We start from the raw sequence: 14,331 nt of genomic DNA on the forward strand, positions 1-14,331 counted from the left end.
CTTGCTGGGTCGCCGCCATCTTGGATCCCCCCCGGGTTACATTTTAAATAGCCTATTATCAGTTTCACAAGGAAAATTGGGTAAGTGCCAAATTTTACAAATGGTAGCTTTAAAAAACATCTTCAATATTGTGGCTAGGTGTGACAGCAACATAGCAACATTGAAGCTTTTCCTGGCACATTGTGAAAGCACGGAGATATACTTAACTCCATGATGCGTACCACTGGAGCAACCACAGAATTATTTCTTGTTGATTGCAATCAGAGAGTTAAGAGTTTACAGCCTGACATTTCAATGAGAGCTGTGACTGGAATGGTGATCTATCAAATGTCAAGGCTTTATGGTAGATTCTGAGGCCTTCCACTCAGTAAATGTGGCACTAGTAACCAAAAGAACTCACAAGGGGAATTTATTGCCTTGATTTCACTGTTGCTTTCAAAGGTATGAAAGTTTGATAAGATTTTTGAAATTGGTGCCCTCCAAGACATTTAAATGTCACAAATGCTTGGTAGCATTACAGATGTTGCTGGATAGTGCCGGAGTGGAGCCCTCCTCTCAACATTCAACCTACCTTGTTCTTGACCTGGAGGGAACATCCATCATTCTGTGCTCCGGATTGATAAGGTAACTAGTTTTTTTTATTCTTTATTTTTCTACAGTCTCTTTGGGAATGTGGAACAGTGGGAATGGCGGTTAAGGAAGTTGAATGATCATCCTGCAGAATGTGGGAGGTAAGGGTCACCACTAGTGTCCCTGCTGACTCCATCTGCAGGAAGTGCATCCAACTCCAGGTTCTCGGAAACCACATTAGGGAACAGGAGCAGGAGCTGTTTGAACTTCGGATCTTATGGGAGGCAGAGGGGTTCTTGACAGGAGCTACAGGGAGGTAGTCACATCTCAGATGCAAGGAAAAGGCAGATGTGCAACATTCAGGTGATGGAAAGGGAACTGGTAGGCAGTGCAAGGATTATTGTGGCCGTTCCCCTCAGTAACAAGTATACCCTTTTGGATAATGTTGGGGCATGGACTTATCAGGGGTAAGCCATGGGATACAGGCCTCTGTCACAGAGTCTGTTCCTGTTGTTCAGAAAGAAAGGGGGCAGATGACCGTAGCATTAGTCATTGGGGCCTCCATAGTTAGAGGGACAGATAGGAGGTTCTGTTGGAACGGCAGAGACCCACAGTTGGTACATTGCTTCCTGGGTGCCAGGGTTCCTGATGTCTCGGATTGTGCTTTTGGGATCCTTGAGGGGGAGGGCAAGCAGCCCCATATCATGGTTGACATAGGCATGAACGACATAGGTAGGAAAAGGGATGGGGATTTAAGGCAGAAATTCAGGAAGCTAGGGTGGAAGCTTAGTGCTAGAACAAACAGAGTTGTTATCTCTGGTTTGTTGCCCGTGCCATGTGTTAGCGAGGCAAGAAATGGGATGGGAATGGAGTTGAACATAGCTACAGGGATGGTGCAAGATGGAGGGTTTTGGATACCTGGATAATTGGGGCTCATTCTGGGGCAGGTGGGAGGTCTACAAACCTGACTCAGAGGGTACCAATATTCTTGGGGGGGTGGCAGATTTTGCTAATGCTCCTTGGGAGGGTTTAAACTAATTCAGCAGGGGGATGGGAACCTAAATTGTAATTCCAGTGTCCAGGAGGTTGAGAACAGTAAAGTCAGAAATGAGATTTAAAGGTCGCAAGAGTTCACTGGCAAGCAGGAAGGTGGTTTGAAGTGTGTATACTTCAAAAGCCAGGAGCATTTGGAATAAGGTGGGTGAACTTGCAGCATGGGTTGGCACCTGGGACTTCAGTGTTGTAGCCATTTCCAAGCCATGAGTAGAACAGGGACAGGAATCGTTGTTACAAGTTCCGGGATTCAGATGTTTCAGTAATAACAGAGAAGATGGTACAAGAGGGCGAGGTGTGGCATTGCTAATCAAGTGGCAGAAAGACATTTGAGGACTCATCTGATGAGGTTGTATGGGCTGAGGTTAGAAACAGGAAAGGAGAGGTCACTCTGTTGGGAGTTTTCTACAGTCCTCTGAATAGTTCTAGAGATGTAGAGGAAAGGATAGCGAAGATAATTCTGGATAGGAGTGAGGGTAACAGGATAGTTGTTGTGGGGGACTTCGACTTTCCAAATATTGACTAGAAATACTACAATTCGAGTACTTTAGATGGGTCAATTTTTGTCCAATGTGTGCAGGAGGGTTTCCTGACAGTATGTAGACAAGCCAACAAGGGGCTTGGCCACATTGGATTTGGTATGGGGTAATGAAACTGGTCAGGTGTTAGATATTGGGCGGCATGGTGGTACAGTGGTTAGCACTGCTGCCTAGCAGCGCCAGAGACCCGGGTTCAATTCCCGCCTCAGGCGACTGACTGTGTGGAGTTTGCACGTTCTCCCCGTGTCTGCGTGGGTTTCCTCCGGGTGCTCCGGTTTCCTCCCACAGTCCAAAGATGTGCAGGTCAGGTGAATTGGCCATGCTAAATTGCCCGTAGTGTTAGGTAAGGTGTAAATGTAGGGGTATGGGTGGGTTACGCTTCGGCGGGTCGGTGTGGACTTGTTGGGCCGAAGGGCCTGTTTCCACACTGTAAGTAATCTAATCTAATCTAATCTAATATTGAGATAGGTGAGCACTTTGGTGATAGTGACCACAATTTGGTATGTTTACTTTAGCCATGGAAAGGTATATACCTATCCCTTACCGCAGGGCTGGTGTTATTGCTGGGGGAAAGATAATTATGATGTGATTAGGCAAGATTTAGGATACACAGGATGGGGACGGATACTGCAGCGGATGAGCACAATTGAAATGTGGAGCTTATTCAAGGAACAGCTCCTGCGTGTCCTTGACAAGTAAGTACCTGTCAGACAGGGCGGAAGTGATTGAGCGAGGGAGCCGTGGTTTACTAAAGAAGTTGAATCTCTTGTCAAGAGGAAGGAGGAGGCTTATGCTAGGATGAGACGTGAAGGCTCAGTTAGGGCACTTGAGAGTTACAAGGTGACCAGAAAGACCTAAAAGAGAGAACTAAGAGGAGCCAGGATGGGACAGGAGAAGTTGTTGGCAGATAGGATCAAAGAAAACCCCAAAGATTTTTATCAGCATATCACGAATAACAGAATGACTAGAGAAAGATTAGGGCCAATCAAGGACAGTAGTGGGAAGTTGTGCATGGAGTCCAAGGAGACAGGGAAAGTGCTAAATGCATATTTTTCATCAGTATTCATACTGGAAAAAGACAATGTTGTTGAGGAGAATACTGAGATACAGGCTACTAGACTAGACGGGATTGAGGTTCACAAGGAAGTGGTGCTGGCAAGTCTGGAAAGTGTGACAGTAGATAGGTCCCCAGGGCCAGATGGGATTTATCGTAGGAGTCTCTGGGATTCCAGGGAGGAGATTGCATAGCCTTTGGCTTTGATCTTTATCTTATCATTGTCTAAGGGAATAGTGCCAGAAGACTGGAGGATAGCAAATACCGTCCCCTTGATCAAGAAGGCGAGTAGAGACAACCCTGGTAATTATTGGCCAATGAGCCTTACTATGGTTGTGGGTAAAGTGTTGGAAAAGGTTATAAGAGAGAGGATTTATAATCATCTACAGAGGAATAATTTGATTAGGGATAATCATCATGGTTTTGCGAAGGGTAGGTCCTGCTTTACAAATGTTGAGTTCTTTGCTAAGGTGACCAAACAGGTGGGTGAGGGGAAAGCGCTTGATGTGGTATACATGGATTTCAGTAAGGAGTTTGATAACGTTCCCCACAGTTGGCTATTGCACAAAATACGGAGGCATGGGATTGAGGGTGAATTAGCAGTTTGGATCAGAAATTGGCTGGCTGAGAAAAGACAGAGGGCGGTGGTTGATGTGAAATGTTAATCCTGGAGTTCAGTTACTAGTGGTGTACCACAAGGGTCTGTTTTGAGCCAACTGCTGTTTGTCATTTTTATGACCGACCTGGATGAGGGCCTAGAAGGATGGATTAGTAATTTTGTGGATGACACTAAGATTGGTGGAGTTGTGGATAGTGCCGAAGGATGTTGCAGGTTACAGAGGGACATTGATAAACTGCAGAGCTGGGCTGAGAGGTGGTAAATGGAGTTTAATGTGGAACTGTGTGAGGTGATTCACTTTGGAAGGAGCAACAGAAATAAAGAGAACTGGGCTAATGGTAAGATTCTTGTTGGTGTAGATGAGCAGAGAGATCGCAGTGTCCACGTACATAGATCCCTGAAAGTTGCCACCCAGGTTGATCGAATTATTGAGGCGGCAAATGGTGTGTTAACTTTTATTGTAGAGGAATTGAGTGTCAGAGGCATGTACAAAACTCTGATGTGGCCAAGCTTGGAGTACTGCATTTTGTTCTGGTCACCGCATTTTCAGAAAGATGTGGAAGCTTTGCATTGGGTGCAGAGGAGATTTGCCTGGTATGGAGGGAAGGTCTTATGAGGAAAGGCTGAGGCACTTGAGGTTGTTTTTGTTAGAGAGAAGTTGAGAAGGGACTTAATTGAGACATATAAGATAATCAGAGGGCTAGATAGGGTGGACAGTGGGGGCTTTTTTCCTCGGATGGTGAGGGCTAGTACGAAGGAATACAGCTTTAAATTGAGGGGTATTAGATACAGGATAGATGTAAGAGGTAGTTTCTTTACTCAGAGTAATAGAGGCATGAAATGCACCACCTGCAACAGTAGTAGATTCGCGAACTTTAAGGGCATTTAAATGGTCATTAGATAAACATATGGATGAAAATGGAATAGTGTAGGATAGATAGGCTTCAGATTGACTCCACAGGTCAGTGCAATATTGGGGCCGAAGGTCTATGCTGCGCTGTAATGTTCAATGTTCTATTACATTGTCATTCATCTGCACGCCTTAGTGCTATCACTCTGCTGCCTCAGCTTCTTTTGGGAATAAGAGCTTTTTCTTTCACTAACCATCTCTGGGTGCAGATGCAGGAATCCTATTATGTGAGTTCTTGTGCAGCCTGGTTAGCATACCACCATAATTTTTCAGTGTTTTGCAAACAATCCAAGTTGGGAGTCTACCACTTGTAAACCCATTAATTCCCCACTGCTGAGGGGAAAATGAGTGAACAATTCACACAATGGTTTAGCACAGTTTAAACACCAGGGAATGATGTAAGTATTCACATTATCTAGTTAGGGCCGTTAAATCAGGTATTGGCACATTTGTCTCCAGCAATTGTGAACGTTCATTTCATCTGAGCAACAGGAGGCTAGAATGTGGGACAGATTTAGCCTTAAATACATATACTAATAAAGGAGCTATCCATTTGAAATAAGCATTTCCAACATTCAAAACCAGAGACAGAATGCTGACTCACTTTTGTAACAAGTGAGTTAACTCTGTTACAATGGTAGCATAACACCAGGATTAAAAGTTTTGCATGTCATACCAGCAAGTACCAATTTGTTTTTGTTGACTTCAGACTATTTGCTACGTCCAGTCACTCTGAAATATGATCAACAATGACACATGCTTGCTCTATTCTAAGATGTTGCAAAGTTGTGATGCAGTTTGAAGGCACATTCAAAATAATTCATGCCTGAAGAAAAAAAATCAGATCTCAGCTCTGGTGTCAGTTCTCCTTTTGCTGACATATTTGCCTTTGGAATAACATTAATGAGGTATTTGCTGTAAGATAGGATCAATCAACAGTGTCATAAATTATTTTAATTTTTACTTCTCATTCACTGACCTCGGTGGAAGTTTAGGATAGAAACTTTGTGATTAAAAAAAGTTTGAATTCAAATTAATAGGAGTCAGATGGGAAGTTCCTGAGAATACACAGCTTTTAAGTAGTGGTACCACATTCATGTGAATGATTTCTTCAATAATTCCAAGGTTTCCCAGCTAAGTAGCTGAGTATTACTTTATTTCAAAGTTGTCAACATTCCCACTGTCTTGCATCCTATTTTTCTCTTCCATCTTCCTTGCTACCTTTCCCTCACTCCCAACCCACCTAACTTTTTTCCTTTTCCTTCAATAGGATATGGGAATTGCTGATAAGAAGTTTATTTTGATGCCTATCTCCAAGTGTCTTTGAACACTGGCTTGCCATGATTCAGAATTAAACAATATTCCCTTAATCGTAAACACACAATCACATGCCAGACAAGACAATACAATTCTGCAGAGACAATATGTTTTTTTTTTAATAAGGCAAGTGTTAAGACACCTTGGTAAACAAAGGGTCCAAAATGGGAGGACTTCACAGTCCAATCCACAGAGTCAATGGGGAGATCATTACATCTTACTTCAGTTTAGCTAAGAGTCATATTAGACTTTGACTTTGAGCAGAAGTAACAGCTAAGCTTTCAAAAGAGTTAAGAGAAAGCAAAAGATACTGATTTCCGGAACTTCCTCAGATTCTCAAAAGACATTGTTTTTTTAAATTAAGCACGATCTGTGCAGCTTGTCCTGTTGTAAGATTCCCTCCACTGTTGCACCCCAGAGACAGAGAGAGAGAGAGAGAGAGAGGTCTTTTTGTTTTGGTGCCAACATCTTGGAGATTTCTTCCCTAATTGCCACATTTAGGTGTGTGCTGAAAACAATAACTTTAGTTCAGTGGTTGTTGCTAGGCAATTGTCAGCATAGGACCTCTTCCAAATCAGGCAAAAGTGGGTACTGCAGATTAGAGTGGTGCTGGAAAAGCACAGCAGGTGAGGCAGCATCCGAGCAGGAAAGTCAACATTTCAGGCAAAAGCCCTTCATCAGGAATGTGGCTGGGAGCCTTGGAGATGGAGAGATAAATGGGAGAGGGTGGGGCTGGAAGCCAGGTAGCTGAGAAAGCAATAGATGGATGGAGGTGGGGGTAAACGTGATAGGTCAGAGAGAAGAGTGGAGCAGATAGGTGGGAAGGAAGTTGGACAGGTGGGAGGTCATGAGGATGGTGCTGAGCTGGAAGGTTGGAACTGGGATAAGGTGGGGGGAGGGGAAGTGAGGAAATTGGTGAAGCCCACATTAATGCCCTGGGGTTGAAGTGTTCTGAGGCAGATGATGAGGTATTGGGTGGTAAGGGCATGGCGACGGAGGAGGCCCAGGACCTGCATGTCCTCAGAAGAGTGGGAGGGCGAGTTGAAATATTCGGCTACAGGGCAGTGGGGTTGATTGTGGCGGGTATCCCAGAGATGTTCTCTGAAACACTCTGCATGTCGGTGCCCTGTCTCCCCAGTATAGAGGGGATCGCATCGGAAGCAACAGATATAATTAATGATGTGTGCAAGTACAGTTGAAGCTTTGAAGGATGTGGAAGGCTCCTTTGCGGCCTTAAAAGGAGATGAGGGGTGAAGTGTGGGTGTAGGTTTTGCAATTCCTGCGGTTACGGGGAAGGTGCCAGGAGGGGAGGGTGGGCTGTTGGGGGGCGTGGACCTGACCAGGTAGTCACAGAGGGAACAGTCTTTACAGAAAGCAGATAGGGGTGGGAAGGGAAATACATCCCTAGTGGTGGAGTCCATTTGCAGGTGGCAGAAATGTCAGCAGATGATGTGATGTATATGGAGGTTAGTGACATGGAAGGTGAGGATGGGGGTGGGGGTGGGGGGGTGTTCTGTCCTTGGATGGGTGGGGTTCAAGGACTGAGATGCGGGGCATGGATGAGATACATTGGAGGGCATCTTCAATCACATGGGAGGGGAAATTTCGGTCTTTGAAGGAGGAGGCCACCTGGTGTGTTCTACGGTGGAACTGGTCATCCTGGGAGCAGATGTGGCGGAGGCGAAGGAATTGGGAATAAGGGATTGCATTTTTGCAGGAGGCAGGGTGGGAGTCAATGCGTTTGTAGAAAATGTCAGTGTTGAGTCGGTCACCATTGATGGAGATGGAGAGGTCCAGGAAGGGGAGAGAGGTGTCAGAGATGGTCCAGGTGAATTTAAGGTCAGTGTGGAATGTGTTGGTGAAGTTGATGAACTATTCAACCTCCTCATGGGACCAAGAGGTGACACCAATGCAGTATTCAATGTAGTGGAGGTAAAGGTGGGGAGTGGTGCTAGTGTGACTACGGAAGATGGACTGTTCTACGTAGCCAACAAAGAGACAGGCATAGCTGGGGCCCACATGGGTGCCCATGGCTACCCCTTTCATCTGGACTAAGTGGGAGGAATCGAAGGAGAAATTGTAGAAGGTGTGGACCAGTTCAGCCAAACGATTAAGAGTGCCAGTGGAAGGGTAATGGTGGGGACGTCAGGAAAGGAAGAAATAGAGAGCTTGGTGGCCTTGGTCATGGTGGATGGAGGTCTAGAGGGATTGGATGTCCATGATGAAGATGAGGTGTTGGGGCCCAGGGAAACTGAAGTCTTGGAGGAGGTGGAGGGCGTGGGTGCTGTCCAGAATGTATGTGGGGAGTTCCTGGACCAGGGGGGATAGGACAGTATCGAGGTAGGTGGAGATGTGTTCGGTGGGGCACATCTCGATGTGCCGGCCAGAGACGATGGGTCGGCCAGGGTGGTCAGGCTTGTGGATCTTGGGAAGGAGATAGAATCGGGCAGTGCGGGGTTCCTGGATTACGAAGTTGGAAGCTGTGGATGGGAGATCGCCTGAGGTGATGAGGTTCTGTATGGTCTGGGAGATGACGGTTTGGTGATGGGGGGTGAGGTCATGGTCAAGGGGGCGATAGGAGGAGGTGTCCTCGAGTTAGCGGCTGGCTTCAGCAGTGTAGAGGTTGGTGCGCCAAACTACTACTGCACCCCCGTTATCTGCTGGTTTGATGGGGAGGTTGGGGTTGGAGCAGAGGGAGTGGAGGGCTGCGCGTTGTGAGGGTGAGGAGTTAGAGTGGGGGAGGGGTATAGACAGGTTGAGGCAGTTAATGTCCCTGCAGCAGTTGGAAATAAAGAGGTCAAGGGCAGGTAATGGACAGGCATGGGGTGTCCAGTTGCTGGAGTGTGTTGGAGATGGGTGAAGGGGTCCGCGGAAGGTGGGCAGGAGTCTTGATTGAAAAAGTCAGCTCGGAGGCGGAGGTGGCAGAAGAAGTGTTCAACGTCACAATGTGTATTAAATTCAGTGATGAGTGGATGAAGGGGGATGAAGGTAAGTCCTTTACTGAGGACTGATCATTCGTCCTCAGTGAGGGGGAGGTCTGGGGGGGAATGGTGAAAACTCGGCAGGGCTGGGAGCTAGGACCTGGTATAGGTTTGGAGCCTGTGATTGGTGTGGGTGTGGGTGTGGTAGTGGGGGAGGGAAGGGGGTGATGTCATTTGCGGAAGTGATGCTCACCCCAGGGTTCTGGGGTGGCGGGTGTGGTGACAGTGGGATCAGTTGGGGGGAGGGTGTCGGCGGTGTAAGGTGAGTGGCGCCAGTGGGGATGGACGTGATTGTGGTGACGGCAGCTGCAGGGGAGGAAGTGATGGAACGCGTGGTGTCAGTGATGTTGTAGGGGGCGGAAGTGGGTGTGGCAGTGACAATGAGGGGGGGGCGGAAGCCACGGAATGCGTGGCATGAGTGATGTCTGAGGGGGCTTCCAAATCAGTCTGTTCAGCAATTAAAGCAACAAAACTGATTGCTTTGCTGGACTGTTGTTCAAAGTTACTTGACTTCACCCTCTTTAAAAAAAAAATCAGGTGATTAACAGCCCATATCAAATTTTTGACTTCTGTAAATACTGCTAAATACAATTCCCAGCATTCACATGTCTCTTTAAAACATATAAATCCAGGAACTGTTCAGTTTTCAAATTCCTCAGTTTTAAAATATAAATATGTACTCCCAAAAGCCAATAATGTAATGGCTCCAGCAACACTCAAGAAGCTTGATGTCATCTAGGAAAATGCATTCAACTTGACTGGGAACCTATCTACCATCTTAAACATTGCCACAGACATGTCGTGAAATGTATAAGATATCCTGGGGAAGTTGCTGGAGTCAGTCTATAAAAGGAGGAGATAACTGATCACTTGGGAAAAATAAAGCTCATTTCACCAGTGTCAGCACAGATTCATGCTTCCCAAATTTACTGGAGTTCTTTGAGAATATAACCAGCAAAGTGGATAATGGGGAACCGATGAATATGGTATATCTAGGCAAGACGTTTGACAAGGTGCCACATAAAAGCAGATCAAGAAGGTTAGATCCCAAGAGGTTATGGGTAGAGCATTAGCTTGGATAGAGAATTGGCTGACTGACAGAAAACAGAGTGCCAGGATAAATGGGTCCTTCTCGGGTTGATGAATAGTAATTAGTGGGGTTCCACAGCGTTTAGTTCTCAGACTTCAACTGTTCACAACTGTTCACAAATGATTAGATTAGATTACTTACAGCGTGGGAACAGGCACTTCGGCCCAACAGGTCCACACCGACGCGCAACCCACCCAGACCCATTCCCCTACATTTTACCCCTGCCCCTGGGCAATTTAGCATGGCCAATTCACCTAACCTGCACATTTTTGGACTGTGGGAGCACCCGGAGGAAACCCACGCAGACACCTGAGAGAATGTGCAAACTCTATACATTAGGACTTGAAGTTTTCCCTACAATCCATATAACATTCCAATTTTGTGGTATATCAGCATTCCTTCACTGTCACTCGGTCTAATTCCTTGAACTTTGTTCTTTTTACACCACAAAATACTCACTTGTTCAATTTATAAAATCGTGCAGGACATGGATGGATAGGGAGTCCAAAACTAGAGGGCATAGAATTAGGTGAGGGGGAAAGATTTAAGAGGCAACTTTTTCATGCAGAGTGTGGTGCATGTGCGGAATGAGCTGCTAGAGGAAGTGGTGGAGGCTGGTACAATTACACCATTTAAACGGCATTTGGATGAGTACATAAGTAGGAAGGCTTTATGAGGGATTTGGGCCAAAAATCTGGCAAATGGGACTGGACGGGTTGGACCAAAATGTCTGTTCAATGCTGTGCAATTCTATGACTAATGCAGCCGCCTACCACAACAATTGCATTGCAAATATGGATGGGCAATAAATGCTGGCCCACTTAATAATGCCCACAGTCTCACATTTTAAAATAAGTCATTTTTTTGGTCTGGCAGGGTAGACAGTAGTGTATTGTAAGAATGAGGTATCCGCAATCTTCACAAATTGCCTAAGTCTCAGACATTATGTAAACAGTTCAAGCATGGCATCAGCTTTATAGAATGCTTGTAAGTATGTGCAACATAAGTTATCCAAATGCTATGAGCATACAGCATTTTTCTTCCAAATAAGAGAATGCTTTTTTGAATTGTCAGATGGTAGCACATGAAGTTGCATGTTTCATTACCTTAGAATTCATTAAAGAAATAGGCTGTGACCAAGCATCATTTTATGTAATACTGCTGAACAGTTACATGAAAACAATGCTGTTATTTGTCAAAATATATTAAGCTTGTTGGTTAAATGTACTTGGGCTGGAATGCCAGAGGTTATTGTTGTAATATCGAGAATAATTTCTTGCAACCGTTTAATGGGAATCTGGTAGCACTGGCATTGTTTGGATGCACTCGAGTGAAAAGTTTAAAAACAACAGGAGTAGAGTTAACTGGTCCCGACTTGAGAATTCAGGAGATTTTCTTCATAATCAAGTCATAATTGGTAGATGACCTTTTAAATTAAGGTGAAACAGACAAGACGACTTTTTAAAAAATCATTTATACAGCGCAACTACCTGCGTACTGAAAAGGAATACAAATAATAAGCAATTTGCAATTTCTTAATTTCTACTTCAAATCATTAAATATTGTGTTCTCTTTGGCAACAATTTTGAGACAATTTGTAATTGGGTGTGAAACTGAAGACTTAATTCACAAGTCTACAGTTTTAAAGGTGCACAGGAAGGAAGAAAACATTTGAAGTCAAGTTGGGCTGTTTATCTTTTGGATAAGTTTATAAAATGTCATGAACTCATGTTTGCAGTTGATCTCTTACTTTGTACTAATAGCTATTTTAAATTCACCAGATAACAATAGTTTATATTGCTTAATTTAAATCTATTGTTCTTTTAAACTATTCATTTTCTTAATTTGAATGGACATTTTCCCATGGCAACAGAATTATGAATTGATAAATAATTCCCCTTAGTGCCTAATCCATCTTAATGGGCAACCTGCTTTGGTAGACACGAGATCTGCCCCTGTGAATTTTCTCCTGTTGGGGTGATGTTGTCCATACTAATTCCCAACCTCCAGACCCCTTTCCCCATCCCATATTTACCCCCACTCCTGTCACAAGAGAACTGTGAAAACCCAGCCCCAAAAGTGATGACGATTTTAAGTTTTAAAGGTTCCACCTTAATCTGTTCAGGACTAATATGTACAAATATGAAGATATTTGGGAAACAACAACAAAAGAAGTTGCAAACACATTTGTCACTAGAACATTAGTTTTTGAACTTGAAAACATGTTCCTTTTACAGGCAAAGAAAAGGGTACAAGCAAGGATGTCTAAGGGGTTGATCAAGTTATCAAAAAAAGAGCTTAGTCGAGTCTAGGTGGCTCCCTCCCAAAAGTTTTAACGAAGAAGAAAAAGTCTCAAGACAATAAAAATAAAATGGACAAGTCTTGGTAGTTTGACAATACTGCTGTTTGGATTCGGGGTAATTTAGTATAATAAACTGAATTCATATGTAATATTAAATGTTATTTTGTGAAATAAAAAGTTCCAAGAGGTTTGATTAAATAAAATAAACAAAATGTGTTCATAACTGGAATGGAGTGGAAACATTTGAATCATGATTTAAAGATGCAAATATGTTCTTGGTCAATAACATTTCTTTCGGGTCGATGAATGACATGATCACGTGCAAAATTGAACTGATTGGTAAAAGCAGGAAAAATAGATGACAAAATGGAAATATTTCTGGTCTCAAAATAAATCACTGGACTGCAATTCACCAAAAGGTATCAATCTAATAGAGAGTAATGGAGGTTTTTTTTTGCTCTTGTTTATATGGACGATAGGCAAATTTCATTTGATACCCTGAATACTAAGCAAGATATCAGAACTACAAAACAGGAGATGAGCAAAGACTGCCCAATGCCCCAATCTGTTGAAAGGATAATGGGATAACCCAAGAAAGACTTCTCTTGACTATCATACTGGGATATGTGCAGGTGTGGGATCGAGAACCAAGTATCAGGTATGTTGATTATTTAAAAGAGGAAATTAAATTGTTAAAATGGTTAAGGGGAGAAAAGAAAGCCTATTTCGAAAAAAAAAATCCAACATGCTCCATCAAGAAATTGACTAATCCAACACATCAGACAAGACATTGACAACCTAGGCTGCTAAGTAGCAAATGACATGTCAGTCACAAGGGTCAGGCAATAACCATCTGAACAAAAGAGAATGGAAACATTGCCCCTTGACATCCAATAGCGCTCTCATTGCTGAAGCCCCACTAACAACGTTTTGGGGAGGTGGGAGGTGATGACCTAGTCATATTCTTGTTGGACTAGTAATCTACGACTCATGAGACCTTTGCTAGAATCCCAACATAGTAGATGTTGGAGCTTGAATTCTAAACATTGCAGAATTAAAACATCTAATAATGACCATGAATCTACTGTTGATTGTCAAAATAACCCCACCTGGTTAACTAATGCCCTTTGGGAAGTAAATTTGCCATCGTTGTCTAGTCTGGCCTACATGTGGTTCCAGACTCTCAGCAATGTGTTCGACTTTAACTGTTCTCTGAAACTGTTCTCTGAATTTGGGGAAGTAAATTTGCACCCTTACCTAGCCTGGCCCGTTTGTGGTTTGAGACTCTCAGCAATGTGTTTGACTTTAACTGTCCTCTGAAATGGTCTGGCAAGGCAATCAATTTTATCTAACTGCTAAACGGAAACCAGGAGAAATACCCGGCATTAATTTAAGCACCAAAACAACAATGGCAAACTCAGTCATGCCAACCCTCCAAAGTTCTTGCTATCATCTGGGGGCTAGTGCCAAAATTTGGAGAACTATCTCACAAGCCTGTCCAGCAACAGCCTAACATAGTAATATTTAACGGATCATCCCTTACAGACAGATAGTGTCCCAGACATCATCACCACCCTGGGAATGTCTTGTCCAAAAGTAGGTGAAACCAAGCAGAGGTGCAGCACAATTAGGAGGGCATTGCTTGTGAGTTCTCAACACTGACCCTGGGTTCCATGAAATATTATTGTAGCAGGTTAAACATGGGCAAGGAAACCATGCATAGAAACTTCCCACACCCCTCACATTAGCTGATGAATCAGTACTTCTTCATATTGGGCACCACTTGGAGGAAGCAATGTGGGTGACGAAGCAATGTGGGTGACAAAGACACAAAGTGTACTCTGGGTAAGGGATGTTCAATATTCACTAGCAAGGATGTCTCAGCAGCACCATTAC

At 44.0% G+C, this 14,331-nt stretch overlaps 1 protein-coding gene across 5 annotated transcripts in view; it reads right to left on the reverse strand.

Moving 5' to 3' along the window:
- The window catches only part of LOC122554029 (testican-3-like), a 544,992-nt gene that overhangs the window by 183,320 nt on the left and 347,341 nt on the right, over positions 1 to 14,331 (reverse strand). The window lies entirely within an intron of this gene.

The sequence above is a fragment of the Chiloscyllium plagiosum genome, chromosome 1 (assembly GCF_004010195.1).
Source record: "Chiloscyllium plagiosum isolate BGI_BamShark_2017 chromosome 1, ASM401019v2, whole genome shotgun sequence".
Taxonomy (NCBI): Eukaryota; Metazoa; Chordata; class Chondrichthyes; order Orectolobiformes; family Hemiscylliidae; genus Chiloscyllium; species Chiloscyllium plagiosum.